General features: G+C 38.5%; 1 long non-coding RNA gene across 1 annotated transcript in view; it reads right to left on the bottom strand.

Moving 5' to 3' along the window:
- The window catches only part of LOC143268953 (uncharacterized), a 29,305-nt gene extending 8,175 nt beyond the window's left edge, over positions 1 to 21,130 (bottom strand). The window contains exon 1 of the long non-coding RNA XR_013045203.1: positions 20,954 to 21,130. This is a non-coding gene — a long non-coding RNA (uncharacterized LOC143268953). The remainder of the gene's footprint in view (positions 1 to 20,953) is intronic.
- Positions 21,131 to 22,183: the final 1,053 nt, after the last annotated feature.

The following is a 22,183-nucleotide window of genomic DNA, read 5'->3' as shown; positions in this document are numbered from 1 at the left end:
TTTAACTTTGGCAGATGTGGCTCACAGGGTTCCCAACTATGTGCAAGCCTACTGATGACCTTTCTTTCCAGGTCATCTGCATAGCACTTCTGACACTGTGAGAGGTAGCTAACAGGGAGGACATTTCCTGGTCAGTACAGACCTGACTGCTCCTTTTCCTTTGACCAAATTGTATGGTGTCTTGAACAATACAGTCTTACCATGAAGTCTTTTTTGGGGGGGGAGGGGGGAGGCAAATAATCAATGATAATGGCCTGTAATGTTTTGTGAACATCAACTGACATCAATTCTCAAAGGAAATATATCCCATACCTGGTATTGGGCATTCTATTTGTTAACTATGGCTTCTAGTGGGACCATTCCTTTTTAGAATAACTCCAATTAAACAGGCATACACACACACACACACACACACACACACACACACAGAGAGAGAGAGAGAGAGAGAGAGAGAGAGAGAGAGAGAGAGAGAGAGAGAGAGAGAGCGCTTATAAAATGATTCGGATTTACAGAGACGTTTTCAAACATTCTTAGTGTCCCTCCCTTACAGAGACAAGCACATGGACCACAGATACATGATCATTACGGAGTTAACAGACAGCTTCTTTCTGGTTGGATTTAAGGCTTACTGCACTGCTGGTGCTGTAAATCTCACCAAGAACCCCTGGTTAGAAAGCTGATAGGCATAAGGCTGAACCTGTGACTATTATTTTATTAGATGGACATTGTATGGAACTGCATTCTACATACTTGCCTCTATCCAGTTAAATTAGTGCATTTCTCAGTCGTTATCACAGAACCCTCTTTGTGCAGTATATGGCAATAATGAAAAAAAACACAAATGGATAAAGTACAGAGCATTATTATCTCTGTGAGGCTCAACCATAAATAAGCTATCCCTATCACACCTCTTCCCTTCAAGGCTCATGGAACAGTGAAAATACTGTAAAAGCCTGTGGTCATCAAAGACAGGGTGAAACAGTATTTTCTGGACATGTCAGGACTGCTGTGCTCATGACAGGCAGCTGCAATTGTCTGCATAAGACCTGTACATGATCGAACCAGTCAACGTTACAGCATGGAGGGAGAGAAACTTAGAAGCCTCCACCCCTAGGCCAGCTATTGTCAGTTGATGATTGATAGGGAACAGGGAGTCATTTTTCTTTATGGTTGTGGTTTCTGGCAGGTTGATCATGATCCAGTGGGTAGCCCCATACTCACGTGCAGCAAACTGGACCCAATGGGTTAAAAATAAAGAGTGCAAATTTGATGGGTTGGGGGAGAGCAGATTAGGAAGGATTTACGGTGAGGAGTGCAGATGAATTTGATAAAATACTTTGCATGTATATATGAAATTCTGGAAGAATTAGTAAAAATGTTATTTAAAGAAACTTTAGCACCTGAATATAATGCTGTGGTAGTTTGTGTGTAATTGGCCCCTATAAGCTCATGGGGAGTGGCATTATTAGGAGATGCAGCTTTGTTAAAGTAGCTGTTTCTTTGCAGGAGGAAGTGTGTCACTGGAGGGCTTTGAGGTCTCCTTTGCTCAAGCTTCACTCAGTGTGACATTCAGTTCCCTTCCTCTCACCTGTGGATCAAGATGTAGCTTCTTCTCCACTCTCAATTCCTCCAGCACCACATTTACCTACATGCCACCATGTTGCTCCATAATGATAATGGATTAAACCTCTGAAATTGAAAGCTACCCAGTTAAATGTTTTCCTTTATGAGAGTTGCCATGACCATGGTGTCTCTTTACAAAAATAGAAACCCTAACGAAGACAAATATTTATACATAAAAATGAGATATAACACTTAATATATCATTTATGATAAATTACTTATTTTCTAATATAGTGTGGATAATATTGGCTGTACAGTTTGACTATTTAAGTTAGAGTTCAGTTTTTGAGTCTAGTTGTGGGAGACAAATCCTTGGGAGAAGGGCATGCAGTTTACATGTTGCTGGATTCGGGTTTGTTTCTGAGTTCCATCAACAGCACTTAATGGTCCTTTTCATTCTTCTAATTGGATTTGTTTATTTGGTCTGACATATTGTCACGCTTTCATGAGTAGCTCTGGTGCATCCCGTTAGGGATTTTTGACTTGTTTGTTAATTGTGCTTTGAGGAAACAGACAGCAGCTCTGTGCTGACACAGGATCCAGGTGTAATTATGAGTATCGCAGTATGTTTCTCCTTACAGTGCAGGGTTTCACCAAGTGGTTTTGCTTAATAAAAGGCACATCTGTACCTTACAGGGAAAAAGAAACTTGTAGGGGATTTTGTAGAGGTTCTTTTTCAAAATGTCAAATATGGTTTGAGCATGCAAGGTGCTTGAAAGGGAAAATGTGCACTTTTGTCCTTCATTATAGTGGATATTTGTACTTTCATCTTTTTAGAACATAATTGGGATGATACCAACACCAAATGGCTAATAAATATTTCTGATAACCTCACTCAATCTGACATCATACTATATTAGGCAAAGGAAAAATGTAAGACAGCACTCTGTGAATCCATGACACATAAAACAAAAATGTTTTATAATCCCCTTGGCTTTGGTTAAATAATTTTCATTTAATGATTTTTTTTTCATATATCCTTTTCATTTTATTCTCTCTGTCTTCAGTTCTGTTATCTGTAAAAGCTAGTTTTAATTTGAGTCCCTGTCTAGTTGGGGCATTTCTAATCCATAAATCTGAGATTCCAATTCTCTCTCGCCCTCCTGACACTTTAATGTTTTAATTTTGATGAATGGAGAGATTTGACATTTCCCATTAGTTTCCAGGTTGTCTTGTCCTCTTGAAAGTGATGGTTGTCCTGACCTGCACAGAATGACTATGTCCAAACTTGTTCAACAAGACCCTTATATGTAATGGCATCCATTTTTTACCTTTGGGCTCCATCCTATGGATGGCATGGACAAAGAGTTCACACTATGAAAGAATGTATAATACAGTCCTGTGGTCTCTATCCTTTAAAGATAAGGGCGTGCTAACTGGTGTTTACGTAAACTTATGTTTACGTAAACTTATGTTTACGAAGGACAGTCCCTATTACTAATTACCTGTGCCATATCAATTTTTATTAGACTAAAATAATACAGTATTTGCCATTTCAACCATTTTAATATAGTGTGTGTTGGAATTAATTATAGTCTTAATGTTTTACAAACATCAATTCTATAAAAATATTTTAATAACCCTAAGAAAATACTCATTTATCTGTTATTTATCACTTCTCTCCCTCGGTCACTGAGAGTCTCAGATTTACTCTCTGTCTCTGTACATTTGGCACATCTAGATATCTTATGTAAATAAAACCACAGCATTTCCCCTTTTATATGGTAATTATTTCATTTGTCATAAGTTTTCAAGGCTCATCCATGTGGCTCACATGTCATACTTTTTTTCTTTGAATGTTTCTTTGCATGCAGTTAGTCCATCTGGTATATCTACCAATCTGTTGATATTTACCTAGGTTGTTTCCACTCTCTAATTTTGTAAGTTTTTAATCTTTGTAATTATAGATATACTTAGAGTCTTGGTTTTACATCTCCACTTAGTGTGAAATATTGTGACATGATGTTTCACATTCAATGTCTTAATTTCTTTCACAATTAGGATTGCATTTAGTATAATATACTAATATACTATAATAATACTAATGCCATTACTATAAATGGCATTTAGTAAAACTGTCATTTCACAATACTAATTCTACCAACCCATGATCATGGAATTTCCATGATCCTTCCATTTAGCAGTCTTTTGCTACATATTTCTTAAGAGGTTTTTAAGTTTTCTTCTTTATTAAAGGTTATATATTTTGAAAATATTACACCCTTTTCCAAATGTAATTCATTGTAAATGTCCTTCACTTTCTTGGGTAGGTTTACTTCTAGATATTTTTGTTTTCTTTGAGGCTATTACCAATGGGAGTATACCCATGATGTCTTTCTCAGTATGGTTTTTTTGTTGGTATGTAGAAAAGCTATCGATTTGTGCAAGTTGATTCTGTATCCTGCTATGCTACTGAATTTGTTTATTATTTCTAAAAGTTTTCTGGTAGAATTTGTGATTCCTTACAGATAATCAGACATCTGTAAAAAGAGATAGTTGGACTTATTCATTCCTATTTGTACCTCTTTAATTTCTTTCTCTTGCCTTGCTACTCAAGTTAATGCTTTTAGACCATCATTGAAAAGAGTGAAGGACAGTGAACAGCCCCGTCTTATTACTTATTTTATTATAATTGCTCCAAGGTTTTCTCCATTCAGGATGATGTTGGCTGTGGATTTCTTATATGTAAACTTTATTTATTTATTTTTTTTAATTTGCTTTTCTCTGTTTTTTTTTATTTTATTTTAAATAACTTATTTATTTTGTGTACATTGGTGTTTTAGTACCCTAGGACTAGAGTTACAGACAGTTGTGAGCTGCCATATGGTTGCTGGTAATTGAACCTGGGTCCTCTGGAAGAACAGTCAGTGCTCTTAATCACTGAGCCATCTCCCCAGCACCGTAAACTTTATTATGTTGAGGTATATTGCCATTGTCTAGTGCTATGTTCACTAGAACTTTCATCACAAAGACATGTTGGATCTTATCTAAAGCTTGATCTGTATCTTTTGAGATGATCATATGATTTTTGTCTTTAAGTCCATTTCTGTGGTTAGCTTTGAAATACTTCCCTAACTTCTAAGTTTACTTTCTTTTTCTGATAACAATTATCTTAGCATGGATATTATTTTTTCTGAATATGTAGTTTCAGTTTGTCAGTGTATTTACTTAAATACACAATAAACAATTAACTAATAAGGCCACACCAAAACAACGATGAATATTTATTTGAGTTGAGTTTCTTCTAGAATCATTCCAGCAAAAATGTGAGTCTAAAGTTTGTTTTTGCCCAACAGATTCATGCTTTATCAATTTCTTCCCAAAGGTATGAACAGAATTATAAAATATTGTTTTGTTTACTAAAACCATTTTGACATTAGTCCTTAGAGAAACTACTTAATCTCATTGCAAATGAAATACAAATGTATTTTTTAAACTTTCAAATTTCTATGAATGCAATGTATTTATGGAAGTCCGATTGAAGCAAAAACTGTTAAAGTTTTGCACACAGAAAATTTCCCTCAGAGGCTAAAATTCAAATAAAATGTTTTATATGATTAAATTTAAAGACTTCTTTCTTTGATCAGAATATGAGATGCAGAAAACAGGTAAGCTGTATACTTGATTCTTAGGAGAAAAAAAATAGGTCAGAAACATCAATAAATTAAATTCAGTGAAGACATTTGTGGTAATAATATTAGAATGCCAAGATCTTTAAGAATCCTTGTCTTAGAGATTTCTCATTCTCTTTAATTTACAAAGGAAGCTTAAAGAGCTATTGCCAAGCTGAATCAAAGCAAAAAACATCACTGCTGCACCAGAGCTAATGCAAAATTATTTCAAAGCTTGAGTACTTTCAAATCAAAGTAGAGGAATGTGAGTTTTTTCTTTAATAACAAAACCCAGCTTCCATGTAAAGGATATTTTTCTCTTTATTGTTCATATCAAATGAGTCCAGTTCATATCATAATCATTCTATCATTGTTAACATTATGGATCTGGGTTGGTCATATGAAGATTTAATGAGAATAGCAAAAGGTGATTACAAATATTTACCAAGACAAGGCTGAATCCAGTTTAATATTTCCTGTATTGCTGTTTAGTTTGGAGAGTGACATGGTAGAAAACACACAGAAATGGTACCTTTTAGATTCATTGTCTGGGTGAATAATGTAATACAAAGAAGGACGAACCAATGCTGCTGTAGGCTGACATTGGAATCTGAGGTCTGAGGTGAAGCACAGATGTGGGATGGCAGTCAGCACAAAGAGCGGCCATCCTTTCGCTTGTCTTCACAGTCAATACTGATTTTTGTGGTTTCATTGATCTGGCCACAATCCACACTGAGTCTTTGCTTAGAAAGAGGAAGCGCTTCATCTCTGTCCTTTTCTCCAACGTGTGCTGACTGCTGTGCACAAAGGAAATTCTCAGTAAAAGCTCGTGAGAGAAATAATGAAGGAAAGCCCCATTACTCACTGTAGTTCCTAGTGAAAGCATGATCTAACCGCATTTTACTGTGCTTTTGGAACGCTTGTCCATGTAGACCTCTTCTAATGATTAGTGAAATAGTATGATTATTTTGTTTTACACACTCCTGTAACATACTTTGTGGATGCACAACAAATGCTAAATTAAATACAGAAACACTGTGTATTAATACGTTAAACTTAACTTGCTCATTTTTGTTCACTTTCACTGTGTAGTGCAGAGGCTGTGAGCTGAGTTTGTGGGCCTGAAAATGCCATAGATGACAAGGAGCGGGGGAGTTTGGGGACATGGAGACCCTGAAACTCAGTTTTCAGTGTCTTCTTCTGGAGTAATACTAGTTCACAACAAATGAACGATGGTTTCTAGAGTTCCTAATTGTTTGGAACTGTTCTGAAAAGGTGCATGCGTGTGTGTGTGTGTGTGTGTGTGTGTGTGTGTGTGTGTGTGTATGTGTGAGACTGTTTGGAGGTTAAAGTTCAATCAACTAAGATATCTGCCTCGGTGGCTCTCTACCTTATTTTTTAAGATAAGGTTGTTCACTGAACAGGGCCGGTTTGTCTAGATTTGTCTCTACCTGCCCAGCTCTGGGGTTACAGGCTCACCTAACATTTCTTCTTGGGCATTAGGGACTGAACCCAGGTCTTTATGATTTTGCTGCAAGTACCTTATCAAAGGAGACCTATCCTTAGGGCTTCTGTTCCTTTTCTTTTTATTTATTTGATCATAGTCACCCTAGGATTTATGTATACACAACCTTCTTGTTTGAAAAATAAATAAAAATCATATGCACAAGTTTTCATTGAACTTTTTCCCAGAGAATTCTAATATAAGTTACAGCTGCATCCAAATTCAGAAACCTGACTTCAGAGTCTGTGCTTTGATTCACCATAAATACAAGTCTGTCTTTTGATAAAGAATTGAATTTCAACACTTTTTTTTTAATTTTCAGAAGAATTTGTGACTAAATCATAATGCTATCTGTTGAGCTAGAGAGACATCTTGACCACTGAAATTTGAATTCATTAGTCAAGCTGTTGCTGATAGAACAAGGGTCTTGCCGTATGTCAGAACTATTTGATGAAATCATCTGTGGTCACCTAAGTAGGTTTCCTCTTATCTGTTTATAAATGTTCCAATTGCTTACTCCTTTGTTTTGGCCATTAAGGATGTTATTTTCAACAAAGCATATACTCAAAAGGATAAAAAGACTCAATATTCTTGGAAAAAAACATGGAAAATGATCAAAATCTAAGAGAAGGTTTAAGTTTGAGAACTCATCGCAGGATTAATTAACATACAGATGTTTAAATTGGGCGTAGATTTCTTAATACCCAAGAAAAATGTAAAGCAGAATTAGTTTTGTGATTCACATGATTTGAAAACCTATCATTTCCTCATAGGGAACCATATATTTGGTACGAAAACAGTGATAGATATTTAATATGGATATGGGGTAACATGAATGTAATCACAATGCTATGACTGAATCATGTTGTTTCTCAATCTCAAGCTTACATGCTAAGGCTCTGACCTACAGCGTCTGAATCTGAACCTGTATTTGGGGATACATTCTTTAAACAGGTAGTTGAAATAAAACAGACAAATGGTTGGGACATGATTGAATGTGATTAATGTCCTTTAAAGAAGACAGATCAGAACAATGACATGCTCGATGTAAAAGACAAAGCAACTGTGGACACAGTAACAAGGTCCTTTGTTATTTGTGGAGCAAGAGAAGAGGGATCTGAAAAAGCCAAACCTGCCTTCAGCCTCTAGAATTGTACAGAATAGATTTCTATTGTTTAAGCCACCCAGCTTGTGGCATTTTGTTACAGACATACTAAGGGAAGACATAATTGGTTTCCTTATAGGCTGAAAAGTGGCACAATCTTGCCTATGATTACTCCTTTTCTGGTTGCAGTTATACATAGCCTGCTGTGGTTCAGACAAACATTAAATGAAAAGTCAGAATAAAGAACTGTTAAGTGTTGAGTTTCACACCCTCTACAGTGGTATCTTTTCAGTCCATTTAGGATATGAGTACTCCATTATCCAGTAAGCCGTGCACAATCTATACTACATCCTCCCTAATGACTTAGTGGCTGTCTTAATTATCAGGTTAGCCATCATGGTCATAAGCTTATGCTTACTAGAAAAAAATAAATACATAAATTTAACCTTTTGGTGCATATTACTGTGAGTTTTGGTAAACACACTGAGTTGTGTTAGTGTTTTGGTAGACATGGAGCTACAGTACTCAAGATAAAAACAAGTCCATCATTTCAACCTCACAAATTCCATTGTACTCACTTCCTCTCTCTCTCTCTCATATATATATATATATATATATATATATATATATATATATATATATATACATATATATGTGTATGTACATATATATGTAAATATATTTGTAGTCCAAGACAGCTACTAATTCACTTTGCCCAAAATTTTGTATTCAGGAATAATATAATGTTCAGTTTTTCAGGTTGATGTATTTCACTGAGCATAAAATTTTTGACAAATATTTATGTTGCTACATGTTTTCTTGTGCATTTTTTCCAAGTGTTTGGTGATTAAGAATGAAGCAGCAGTGAACATTTGCATGAAGGTTTTTGTATGAGCATATGTTTTTGTTTATTTGTTTGTTTAAGTTTGTGTTTCTCCTGTATAAATTTCTAAGCGTGGAAACGCTGGATTGCATACTAAGTATATATTTAATTCAAAAAAGAAACTGTCAAACTTTTTCCAAAATAAGCGTTACCATACTGCTTTTCAACTGTCAGTGCAGTGGGTGGGGGAGGAGTTTGGTTGCTCATGGTAGTTTCTGTCCTTGGCTGTACTTCTGTCAAAACAGCAGGTATGCAATGGAGTTTATTTTTGTTTCTGCATGCAGATTGCCAGTGGCGACCGCTTTTGAGCATTATTCTGTGTGCTTATATGATGTTGAGTTATGATCTCTAGTTAGTCTAATTGTTTCTTTGCCGATTTAAATTTTGATTGTTTTCTTACCAAAGTTAGCTCCTATACAAGCTATGACAATTATATGTTTTTTGAATATGTTATTCCAATCTGTGGCATATTCTTTTTCTTTAATTGAAAGTTTCATTTTGAAGTAGAAGTTACTATTTTTGATAATGCTCAGAATTTCAGTTTTTTACCATTTATTTAGGAAACATGTTTTATTTCTTGTCTAAATCAATCAGGCAAAGATTTTCCTGTAGTTTTTCTTCTGGGAAATGTTATATCTGAATTAGGAAGTGTAAACACAGAGGAAAGGCTGCAGTTATGACACTGTTAAGGCTATCTACCACTCAAGAGATTCCTCTGGTGAAACTGCATGTGCTGACACTGTGACCTCACATACTGAGTGTCCAGAAGAGTAACATGATACATTTCTGTTGCTTAACTCTCCCAGACGCTGGCAGTCTGTTATGGCAGTCCAAGATGACTAATATAAGGAAGATGAGTTCTTCACTGTGTTCTACGTTTTCAAAGCTATTTTATCTCTTGTAATTCCTTGCTTTCCTGTCCCTGCAGAATCAGCATGAGATTGCTGTATTAACAAATTGAATATTGTGCCTCCTGAATGAGAACATTTCTCAGTTGATTTAGATCTTTTATACCCTTCATAAGTGCATTTTTCAGCATAGGGATTATTATAATGTCAGCTGTTAACTTGACACAAACCCAGGGTCATCAAGAAAAAGAGAACCTTAGCTGAAAATGGCCTTCATCACACCGGCCTATGGAAAATTATATAAGGCATTTTCTTAATTGCTAATTGATGGGGGTGACCAGCTCACTATGGGCAGTGCAGTCCTGAGGTAGGAAGTCCTGGGCTGTATATTAATATAGCTGGCTAAGCAAGCCATGGAAAGGAATCCTGTAAGTAGAAACTCATGGCCTCTGCTCCAGTCCCTCTCTCTAGACTACTGCCTTCAGCTCCTTCCCTGGCTTTCCTTGGTGGTAAACTGTAGCCTGTAAGATGAAATATTCTCTTCCCTTCCTGGGTTGCTGCTGTCAGTCATGGTGTTAACCAAAGCAACAGAATGAGGATTAGAACAGAGGTGTTGAGCATTCTTCACCAAGCATACACCCAAGTATTTGATTTGTTAAAAAATTATTGTAGAATGATGTTTAATGTGTTTGTTCTCCTTGCTCAACTGCTTATTTTCAGTATATAAAAGTCTACAGACAGGATTTTGTGTATTGATTTCAAGAAGCTTGCTAAATTGATTGATGATTTGTGATGGTTAGTTTTAACTGCCAACTTGAAACAGTCTTGAGTCACTTGGGAAGAAATCCCCCGTGGGAGATTGTCAAGGTCAGCTTGGCCTGTGGGCATATATGTGAGAAATTGTCTAGATGATCTTAAATTATGTGTGAAGAAAGACCCAGGCAGAAGTTGTCATAGGCTGGGCCCTGAATTGTTGAGGTGTAGAGAAAGTGAAGCTTCTGCTTCATGTCCTATCAGTGGTGAGGTATAGCTGGAATTTCAAGCCAAATCACACCTTTCTCCTTTACAGTTTCTTTTGTCAAGGGGGTTTCATCCTGCAACAGGAATGGATCTCAGATGTCAGTCATGGAGGTGGTTTTATTGTTATTTTCCTTCAGTTTCTTGGCATTTTCTATGTAAACAGTCATGTCTTCCTTTCCAAACAGTATGCCTTTAAATTGCTCTCCTTGATTCCTGCTACTCTATAGTGCTTTCTCCATAGTGCTAAATGGTGAGAGAGGACACCCTACCTTTTTCTCAACTCAGGAGATGAATATCTGCTGTCACCAAGCATGATTCTCTCTATTGGCATTTTTTCGATAGCTGATGTCAGACAGGAGCTATGCTCTTTTATACTGTCTTCTGAGGTCTTTTACTATGAGTACATGTTGAATGTCATAACAACTTCATTTTCATGCATTTGGTGAGATGATTACGTAGTTTATCTTCTTTGGGGGTAGTATAGTGAGTCATATTGACTAGTTTTAGGTTTCTGACTAGCCTATCATTGCAGGTATTTTGCTTTTTTTGATAGTAATACAATATCACCCTCTTCTATATTCTGCTGAATTTGCTTTGCCAACTTGGCTGGAGAGTTCCCATCAGTGTTTACGAGGGACAACAGTCTGCTGCTTACTTGTACTTTTTCCTGAATTTTATATTAGTATAATGATAACTTTTACAATACACTGGTGGACATTTCTTTCTCTTGTAGTTCCATAAGGTGTTGTTTACAATTAACATTATTCAACTTTAGATACTTGGTGTACAAAGTCCATGAAAGATACCTGGACTTAGGACTGTATTTTAATATTTAAAAGAAATCATTACTTAAAGTTTTTCAATCATGGCTTCAATTCTATATTGCTATAAAACAAACTGAATCATCTCTTCCCATTTGAGAGTAGTTTATTTATTTGTAGTTTTAAAATAATTAATTTTACACAACTTACCAAATTCATGGAAATTTTTATAGTATGCCTCTATTATTATTTCTATATTATATAGTCAAAAAATCAATTCTCTTTCTTCTTGGTGGTTATTCCATAAAGTTTGAAAAGGTTGTATGTTCCACAGTTATAGGGTGGAGATGTGTGTTCGTGTGTGTGTGTGTGTGTGTGTGTGTGTGTGTGTGTGTGTGTGTGTGTGTATGTGTGTACATGTATAGGCCAGGACAGGAAATTTATTACTCTCTCCCTACCTTATTCCCATGAGTCAGAGCCTCTCACTGAACTGAAGCTTGCAGTTTCAGCTAGGCTGACTGGCTAGAGAGGTCTTAGGTCCAACTCTTCTTCTCTCTCAGCGACAGGGTTAAAGAGAAGGTTCCCACAACCAGGTCTGGCTTTTTACATGGGGACAGGAGATTCAAACTCGGCTTATTATGCCTATCGAGCAAGTGCCCTCCCTTGCTCTGCCATTTCCCCAGCCCTGGGCAGAGATTTTCATAAATATTAATTATGTTCCATTATTCATAGTGTCATCTAAGTTTTCATTATCCTTCCTGATATTTTGCCAATTCATTCTGTCAACTACTGAAAATGTGTTTATTGAAAAATGGTGAAGTCATATATATGTCACCGTATTTGTGAATTTATCAAATGTATTTCTCTGTAGTTCCTCCTTTACCTCAGATGCATTTTAAAGTCTCTTATTTGGAATGGTACATTTAAGCCTGATGTCTTCTTGGTCATACGAAGCATCTCTTCCTCTTCTTTTCTTTATCTTGTTCTCAGGGCTACTTCTCATATACCAACGCCACAACCCCATTTCACATTCAGGTATTGCTTTTTTGGCTTTTCTACAGTGGTTAATTTTTACATATCAATTGAACTGGCTGTGGGACATTGCAGCAGATGGCAAGAGACATTTCCTTGTTATGTTCTTCAGGATACTGCTAAAGACAGTTACCATTTGAACTGATACTAACTTAGTACTTTAATTGATACTAATTGAATAAAGAAGATTGCCCTACTGAGATTACTCACTCAGTCCTCTGGGGGCCTGAATAGAAGAGAAAGACAGAATAAAGGTGAGTTCACTCATTTTTCTTGATTCCAGGATTTACATTGTCTACCTTAATTCCTCACTCCTCACCTACAGAAATCTGGAGCAAACATTCCTTCAATGTCTGTTATGCTTGTCAGCTCAGAGATGGTCTGTGTGAGACTTCTTTGCCTCTACTGAAAAGCAAGGCATTTCCCCATCTCTCCCCCTCTTCCATTATTCATTGATACATATCCATATATATGTAGATAGAGTTGTAACTGTTGATTTTTTCCCACTGGGTAATCTTGCCTAATATAGCATACTTTCCCATATTGCTGCATTTACTCTACTTGTCTTTATATAAAATTGGGTTTCTTATAGACATAACGTAATTGTTTTCCTATTTTATCATTTATTACTAATGTAATTTTTATGATTAGATGAAAAATTTTTCTTCTTGACATTCTATTTATGTTTTTCCATTGGTCCTTTTCTTATTATTTTACTCTTTATTTTTTATGTTTTCTCTTTTTTATTGTTTTAGAATTTTATAAGGCATATAATATCTTTTGATGCTTGTCTTAATATTGAATATTTTTATAATTGCATTATCTCCTTGGCTGCATTATTGATTATATGTCCTTTTAAAATTTTAGCAATTTTATTGAATTTTTAATAAATTTAAACATTTGTTGTACTTGAATTATTAACTGGTTTTATTTTTTCAGTTTTCTTTCTTTTTGTATATATTTTAAAAATTTGTTTTATTTTTAATTATAGGTATTTGTATGTGCCAACAAGGAGTATGTGAACCTGAAAATCCGTGCCTACAGAGACTAGACAAAGCTGTCAGATTCTCTCTGGAGTTTCAGACATTTGTTAGTCACCCAGTATGGACGCTGGACCTGAACTTGGTCCTCTGAGAGAGGAGGGTGAGTTTCTAACCACTGACCCATCTCTCCAGTCCCAGTTGCTTTATATTCTGATGATTTCATATATATACACACACACATTGTTGCTGCATTTGCTGCCCATTACCCTTTCGTATCCTCTCTTCACTCTCTCAGAACTCATTCTTATTTACAATAAGTCTGTTCTAGTCTTTCTTTTTATGACTTTTTTTTCCTTTTAACTCACAGAGTTTAGTTGGGGTTGCTCTCACAACTGCAAGTATGCAGTTATTTACTAGAAAATAAGCAACTTGCTGGTGGCTACACCACTGAAGGAAATGGCCCCTTAGCCTCGCAACTCTTAACTGCCAATAACTTCTCAGCTAGTTGTGGGGCTCATGAGTTTCTCCCCACCCATAACAGAATGAGACCAATCTTGTGCAGGATTTTGCAGACATCCCTATCTGGTGTGTGATCATGACTGTAAAGGCCATGCCATATCTAGAAGATGGCGTTGCATAGTATTCCTCCCCATTCTCTGTCCCTTTCAATTATAGAAATGTCCTGGATTTTGCAATGTCTCGAGTCTTGAGAGTTGTTTTAGATGATACATATAGGGCTGAACAACAAATAGTCACTCATTCAGATGACTTTAACAAGTCATGAGTCTGCATTGATTGTCATCCCAAGAAAAAGCAGATTCTCTGTCAATCTACAATTGAGGGCAGCACTAGTCTATAGGCACAAAAATAAATATTTAGAAGTCAGTTTGGCAGCAAACATGTTTATTTATCAAAACAATACTATACTAGTACCATAGGACTTATGGCCTCCAAAAACAGCTTATTTTGACTGGATTTATAGTACTAGCATGTATTCCCTAAGGGATGAGTTCCCTAAGGTCGAACTAAAGAGTCATATCACTGTTTCTTGGCATATCCTGCCTAGCAGATCAATATTGTACCATGTGTCATCAACACATGTGTAAGGTCATTCATTAAACTTCTCCCAAGAAGTCCACATAATACCACTACAATGCATTCTAGCCAGCAGGCAGGAAACTTTCACTGAAGCTCCATCTTATTCTAGTAGGCAACCAAGAGTATTTACAACACCCTGTAATGTTTTGGGAGCCTCCAAAACCTCCCTGGCTAACAATTAGTAGAGAGATTTCTTGTATCTAGTGCTGAGATTTTGTTTCAACACTCATCACTTCTGGAAGAAGCAGAATTCTCCCATACAGGTACCTACATTGAAACATTTTTAAGATATAATTTTAGTTTATAAAATAGTAGTTTACAATACAGCTTTTTATACATATTTATTTTACTCATCGTTTCAAGGAAGCAAATCTTTATTTCATTGGATTTTTGTACTTTTAAATCTTTATTTCATTGATTCCTTGTATTACTTCTTGTTTCTATTACATTGATGTCAGTTATTTCGCCTCCTTTTCCTCATCCTTCCCCTCCTTCCCTCCTTTTCTTCTTCATTTTGATGTGGTTTGCTTTTGTTTTCTCAAGGCCATCAGGTACATCATCAGGTTTTTAACTTGAGATCTCTGAAATTGTTTAAGGTAGACACTTAGTGGTATAAATTTTTGTTTTAGGACTACCTTGTTTGTGTACCAGACATTTTGCTAAGTTGTGGTTTAATTTCCATCCAATTTTAAAACTTTTTATTTTTCCTTCTTTATCTGCTTCTTGACTCAATTGTCATTCAGTGGTGTGCTGTCTTTATGAGCTTATTTATTTTCTGCAGTTTCTATTGCTGTTGATATCTAGATATATTCCATTGCCTTCAATCAGAATATTTTGGGTTTTTTTTTCAGTTTTTCTATGTTTGTTGAGACTTACTGTTTGTCTTAATACATGGTTTATTTTTAAAAGAGTGCCATGAGCTGCAGAGAAGAATGGGATGTGTATATGGTAGTGTGTGGGTGGGTCCTTAGATATCTGTAGGTCCATTTGATTTATGATGGAATTAATTTCGGAGTTTTTCTCTATTTAGTTTTTCTCTGGATGACCTGTCTATTGGTCAGAATGATTACTGGAGTCAGCTAGCATCACTGCATCATCTGTGGTTTTAGATATCATAGTATTTCTCACAAAATAAGGTAAGCCTGTAATTGATATGTATACTCTAGGGTTGTAATTGGTGGAATTTTTTTCATTTAATGAATTTGATGTGCCTCTGCTTATCTACTCTGATTAGTTTTCGTTTAAAGATTATTTTGTCAGATAATAGAATAGCTTTGCCTGCTTGTTTCTCAGTTCCATCTGCTTGAAATAACTTTTTCCATTCTTTTAATTGAAGGTAGTTGTAGATCCTGTTTTCTAAGCCAATCTATTATCCAGGGTCTCTGTATTAATTCTTAATTCTTGTCATTTTGTTACATTTGTGGTGTTTTCCTAGACTGCTTTGGATTAACTGTTCTGGAATTATTTAGTTCCTGTGCCTTCCTTGGTGTTTAACATTTTCTTTAAACATAAGTATCTCTTCTAGTATCCTCTATAGAGTTGTCTTAGTGGTCATCTATTTTTATGTTTTATTATATTTTGAGATTATAACTGCACTATTTCATAGTTCTATTTACTCCCTCTAAACCCTCCCAGATATCCCTACCTTTTCTCTTTCAAAGTCACTGCCTTTCTTTTCATTAGTTGTTAAATACATATATGTATATCCATACATATTCCTAAATATAACCTTCTCATCCTGTATATTGTTACTGATTCATGTGTTTTCAGGGATGACCATTTGGTACAGGATTACTAAGAGACACAATCTCATATAAAATTCCATCATTCTCTGCATCTTACAGTCTTTCTACCTTCCCCTCCACAGTGCTCCCCAGGCCTCGGGCGTGAGAATATTTTGTAGATGTATCCATTGTTACTAAAGTCCACAGCTCTGCATTTTGATTGGTTCTGGTTTTCTGTAATCATCTCTATTTGTTGTAAAGAGTTTTCTTGAGGTGTGAGGTGAGGCCTACTTTTACCCATGTGTATAAAACAAATATTTAGAATGTCATTATTCTGTTGGTTTAGTTAAAGTTGTGGTTGTAGGTTCTCCTCCAAGATTCATGACTATACTAGCCCTGAGTAGTTGGCTAGGTTTCTCATAACATTTATGCTTTCCTCTTGTTGAGGGGGTCTTACGTCCCATTATAGAGTTCTTGGTTACTGCTAAGATACATGTGCCAGTATTGCCCCCTTGGAGTTAGCACACCATGCTGGTCCTTGTTGTAGTTCATAGGTGTCAAAGGTGGGTAGGGCCACTTGTTTTATTCTCCCTTTAGAAGCTTGCATGGTGCCTTTTGGTAAAAAGTTGGGAAGGAGATGTTTTAAAAATGTTAGGATGTCTGAAATAGTTACAAAGAATCATACTATTATCTACCAATAAAAGAGAAATTATGTGTAAGTCTGTATATAAATATGCATGTATGAATGAAATTTTCTCATATTTCCTCTAAAAGCCAAAGATAATCTAACAAAAACCACAGTGTGAGGTAAGAGGAAACCTTCTTTTGAATTGTTGGTCACGGTCATCCAAGAGACATCCCAAAACATCACTAGCTATTTTAACTGCCCTTTGTTACTTCCTGGAGGTTAAATGTCAGTCCCTATTGCTGAACACACTTTAGATGCAGGGCCCAGAGGCCTCTGAGGTGGAACTGACCTGAGAGCCTCCTCCCCAGGGTCATTGATTTCTTAAATCTGTTTTCATCATGAAAACTTTTCTTTTCTCTGTTGATTATGATTGATAGTTTGCTGGATATAGTAATCTTGGCTGTCATCAATTTGTAAATCATGTGGGCTTTCATAATTTGTAAATCAGCAGTTTAAGCCCTTGTGGTTTTCCAAGTCTCCACTGAAAAATCAGCTGTTAATGTGAAGGACCTGTCACTATACCTGACTTGGTCTTTTTGTCTTGGTGCTTTGAATACCTTTTTTTTTTTTCTGTGCATTTGGTGTTTTGACTTTACATGGCATTAAGAGTTTCTTTTCTGCTCCTGTTTATTTTGTGTTCTGTATGGCATGGCTCTTATATCTTGATAAGTATGTCTGTCCTTAAATTAGTGAAGTATCTTCTGTGATTTTGTTGAGAACATTTTCTGTGCCTTTGACTTGGGTTTCCTCTTCTCCCATGTCTATGACTCCTGGGTTTGGTTCTGTTTATGAAACCATTTATGCTTTTCTCTTGTTGAGGGGGTCTTAAGTCCAATTACAGAGTTCTTGGTTACTGCCAAGATATGTGTGTTTTAGATTTAACATTGTGTTTGGCTGAGTGATCAGATTATTTTACCCTGTCTGCAAGATATGTTTTCTCTTCCACTTGATCTAATTTATATGTAAGGTTTTCTTCTGAACTTTTTATTTGACTTTCTGAATATTTCATTTTGAGTTTTATTTCAGTTTGGCTTTTCTTCAGGGATCCTATCTCTTTTTGAAGTTTTATTTTCATATCTTGAATTATTCTTATTATTTCATTCAATACTTGTGTTTTTGTAGTTTCCTGACATTTATTCACATTCTCTTTGAGTTTCACGTTTATATTTATTATTGCTGTCTTGATATCCTGTCTTGTCCACTATCTAAGTTGTTTTCTCGGGGAGCATTTGAATGAGAGTAATAGCTTTTGTAAGAGACATGCCGTCTTGTTTATTCATGTTTGTGTTTTTTGCAACAGATTCCAAGCATTTGGAGTGAGGTCATTGGTAGCTTTCTGGTGTGGATTTCTTGTCTCTGCTTATTTGAGTGGGAGTTTGGATCTCTGCTGACACCCCAGCTTTTCAGGTTGTAGGCCAGCTCAAGGGGACTCAGGATTCAGTCTTGAAGCAACTCAATGTGGTTGTTTGAATGGGATATCAGCAGGAGTCTTGGCTCAGCAAGGGTGAGGGGAAGCTTTTGTTTTTGGGAGCAGATCTATTGTAAAGTTAGAACATTGCAGCCAATTCTCAGGACTCTGAGAGAGGTATGCAGGGCTTGTCCTCAGATGGTAGGGGTGGGGAGAGTGGTGTGAGAATTTGAGCTTTGTGCCTGGAGAGCCATACTTAGTTTTAGAGGCAGGAAAAGCTGGGATCCTATTTGCTAGTCTTTTGATGAGGGATTAAATCCATGGGTATACATAGTTATTGTTAAAAATTGTTTTGATTCCTGTCATTTTGTTGATTCTTTGAATGTTACAGAAATTTATTTTATCAGATACATAAAACATAAAATTGCACATATTAATATTATACCAGTTTCTTGATATATATTTCTTTTACATGTTTAAAATATTTTAACAAATATGTAAAACATAAATTATATTAATATAGTGCCATATAATGATTCAGTACATGTATGTGCTATGCAATATTTAAGTTAGATTAAACCCAAATATCTCTTCATTTATCAGTTTTCTAATATATTTCAGAGCCTCTATTAGGATTTTCGTTTTCTTTTTCATTTTTTTTTAAATTAAGATATTTTCTATTCACTTTACATATCAACCACAGATCTCCCTCTTCCCTCTTCCCACCCTCCAGCCTTCCCCCTCAACCTACCTCCTATCGCCACATTTTCCAAATCAAGGTCTCCCATGGGGAGTCAGCAGAGCCTGGCACACTCAGCTGAGGCAGGTCCAAGCCCTTGCCCCCTGCACCAAGGCTGTGCAAGGTGTTATACCCTAGGCACTGGGCTCCAAAAAAACCTACCCATGCACCAGGGACAGATCCTGATCCCTCTGCCTGGGGGTCCCCCAAACAGTTCAAGCTGAACAACTGTCTTCCATATCCAGAAGGCCTAGTCTAGTCCTATGGGGGCTCCATAGCTATTAGTCCACAGTTCACTGGTTTCCACCAGTGTGGCTGGTCATCTCTGCTTGTTTTCCCATCATGATCTCGATGTCCCCTGTCCTCCGAGTTCCTCTTCTCTCTCATTGATTGGATTCCTGAATCTCTACATCTGCTTCCATCAGTCACTGGATGAAGGCTCTATGATGACCGTTAGGGTATTCACTAGACTTGTCACCAGAGTAGACCTGTCCAGGCACCCTCTTGACCATTGCTAGTAGTCCAAGGTGCGGTCATCGTCGTGCATTCCTGAGATCTTCCCCTGTATCCTGCCTCTTCCTATTCGCATGTCTTCTTTTATCATGGTATCTCTTTCCTTGCTCTCCCACTCTGTCCATGTTCCAGCTCGACCCTACTATTTCCTTATGTTCTCATCCCCCATTCTTTGTCCTCCATTACCCCCCCCCACACACACACACAGTTTGCTCATGTAGATCTCATCTATTTCTCCTTTGCTGGGCTATCTATGTGCCTCTTTTAGGGTCTTTCAGAACTTGAGATAGATCCTTCGTCAACCTTCTGGCTTTTAGAGTTTGCATTAAAAAAAAAAATGATATTACCTGCCCCAGGTCTCTGGATTTGGGGCAGGAAGAAGTTCACCCAGTAGCCTGCCCAGCACCTCTGGTGACAGGCAATCAGGCACCATCATGATGAATAAGTGATGACATGGGACACAGAGGGAGAGGAGGAAAGAGAGAGAGAGAGAGAGAGAGAGAGAGAGAGAGAGAGAGAGAGAGAGAGAGGCACAGGAGGGGCAGCTTTGAAGAGGCAAGCGTGATGAGGAGTGGGCTAATGCAGATGCTCTACTGGCCCCCCAGGGTCAGATGTCTGGGTCTGGGCTGCTGCCAAGGGCCATCACTTGGTCCATGACCTTGGTGCGGGCAGAGAGGATAGGGCTGTATAGAGTTGGCCCCGCCCCTCGCCCGCTTAAACACTCAGGAGAGAGGGTCCTACCTCTCACCTGGGCAGCACAAGAGAGCTGACCCTGTTCGCAGGGGCATGGGCAAGCTGGCCCTGAGGGTGGGAGAATGATTGTGCCCCTCTTGTCTGTGAGTGTGTGTGAGGGAAAGCTGCCCTCTTTCTCTTGTCCTTAGGCACCCACAGCAGGTGGGGGACCTGATGAACCCCCTCCAGCTGCAGCACTCAGGAGAATGGACCCTCTGCCTCTCCTGGTCAAAACAGTAGAGTTGACCCTGTAGAGGGGGGGGGCAGCGTTGAGCCAGCCCTGAGGGCGTAAAAAGGGTACAGGCAGTACCAACTTCCTTGTCTGTGGTGTGGTAGTGGGGACAAGGGAAAGATGCCCTCTCCCTTTTCCCCTACCACCTCCAGCTGGCGAGAGAGCTGACCCCCTGTTACCAGCTGTAACACTTAGGGCAGCAGGCCCTGACCCTCCCCTGGGCATCACAATAGAGCCAACCCTGTTGTCTGACCTGTGGGTGAGACAGCCCCGAAATGATGACCCTGGGAGAGCTGTCCCCACTGCTTGTCTGTCATGGGGCGGTGTGGGTGGGGAATCGGTTCCCTTCCTTACCTCTTGCCCCCTACTTCTTGAAACAGACTAGCTAGCTGACCCTCCCCGTTAGCAGCTGCAACACTTAGGAAAAAAGGGCCCTCCCTGCTCCTCACCTAGGCAGCACAGTAGAGTTATCCCTGTTTGTAATGGGCAGCCATTCCAGCTTTGATCTGGAAGTTCCAACCCCCATTGAGGCTTCGGCAACTGTCACGCCTACAAGGCGTGGCCAAGGGAGTCGCGGAGAGACCAGAGATCTGGATGGGCCAGCGCTCTTTGTTCCTGGACCCTAGATGGTGGAGGTTGACCATGCAGAGCTCCAGAGAACACCGCTGGACTGCGATACACTTTCCCCAGACCCCGCGACCTACCTATCCCTTCATTTGTAAGCTACCACTAAATAAATCTTCCTTTTAACTACGTAGGGTGGCCTTAATAATTTCACCAGTACCTGTTGGCAGGCACTGGTGAGATAGCCCTGAAGGTCCGAGAGTGGGATAGCTGGCCATATCCCTGTAGTCTGCTCTATGGTGGTGAGGGCGAGGGACAGCTGCCCACCCCTCGACCCTGCTACTTGTGGTGGATCGGGGAGCTGACTCTCTCCCTCACCAGCTGCAGCACTTGGGAGGCTGGCCCCTACACCTCTCCTGGGCTGACCCTGAAGGTGTTGATGTGGGAGAACCCACTCTGAGGACCGGAAAGCAGAAGAACTGGCCCCACTCCTTGCTCATGGCTGCAAGCAGTGCACTAGCCAGGGCAGTGCTGGAGAGCTCTCCCTGGGGGTGAAGACAGGGAAGAGCTGAGAGCTGACTAACCCTGCAACTACCCAGGCCCAGAACCAAGGTTAAGTGTTGGCCCACCCCAACATCCACCTCATCAGTGATCTACTGGAGCACAGGGGTGGGGTGAGGGGTGAGGGATTAGGGGGTGGGGGAGTGTAGTGGGTAGCCATTCCAGCTTGGATCTGGAAGCTCCAACCCCCATTGAGACTCTGGCAACTGTCACGCCTACGAGGCGGGGCGAGGGGAGGTGCTGGAAACCTGAGAGCTGGATGGGCAAGCGCTCGCTCTGGGCGCGCTCTCTGCACCTGGACCCTGCATGGTGGAGATTGATTGTGCAGAGCTCCAGAGAACACCGCTGGATTGCGATACGCCTTTCCCAGAACCCCGCGACCTATCCATTCCTTCATTTGTAAGTCATCCACTAAATAAATCTTCCTTTTAACTACGTGGAGTGGCCTTTATAATTTTCCCCAATAGGGGAGTAGGAGCGCGGTGATGGGGGTTGGTCCTGTGGACCCAGGGCTGCAGGATCTCTAAGACACAAGGCAGCAACAGGGATATCCT

This window comes from Peromyscus maniculatus, chromosome 16 (assembly GCF_049852395.1).
Source record: "Peromyscus maniculatus bairdii isolate BWxNUB_F1_BW_parent chromosome 16, HU_Pman_BW_mat_3.1, whole genome shotgun sequence".
Taxonomy (NCBI): domain Eukaryota; kingdom Metazoa; phylum Chordata; class Mammalia; order Rodentia; family Cricetidae; genus Peromyscus; species Peromyscus maniculatus.
Note: the sequence above shows the minus strand (reverse complement) of the source record. Positions and strands in the feature narration are given on the sequence as shown.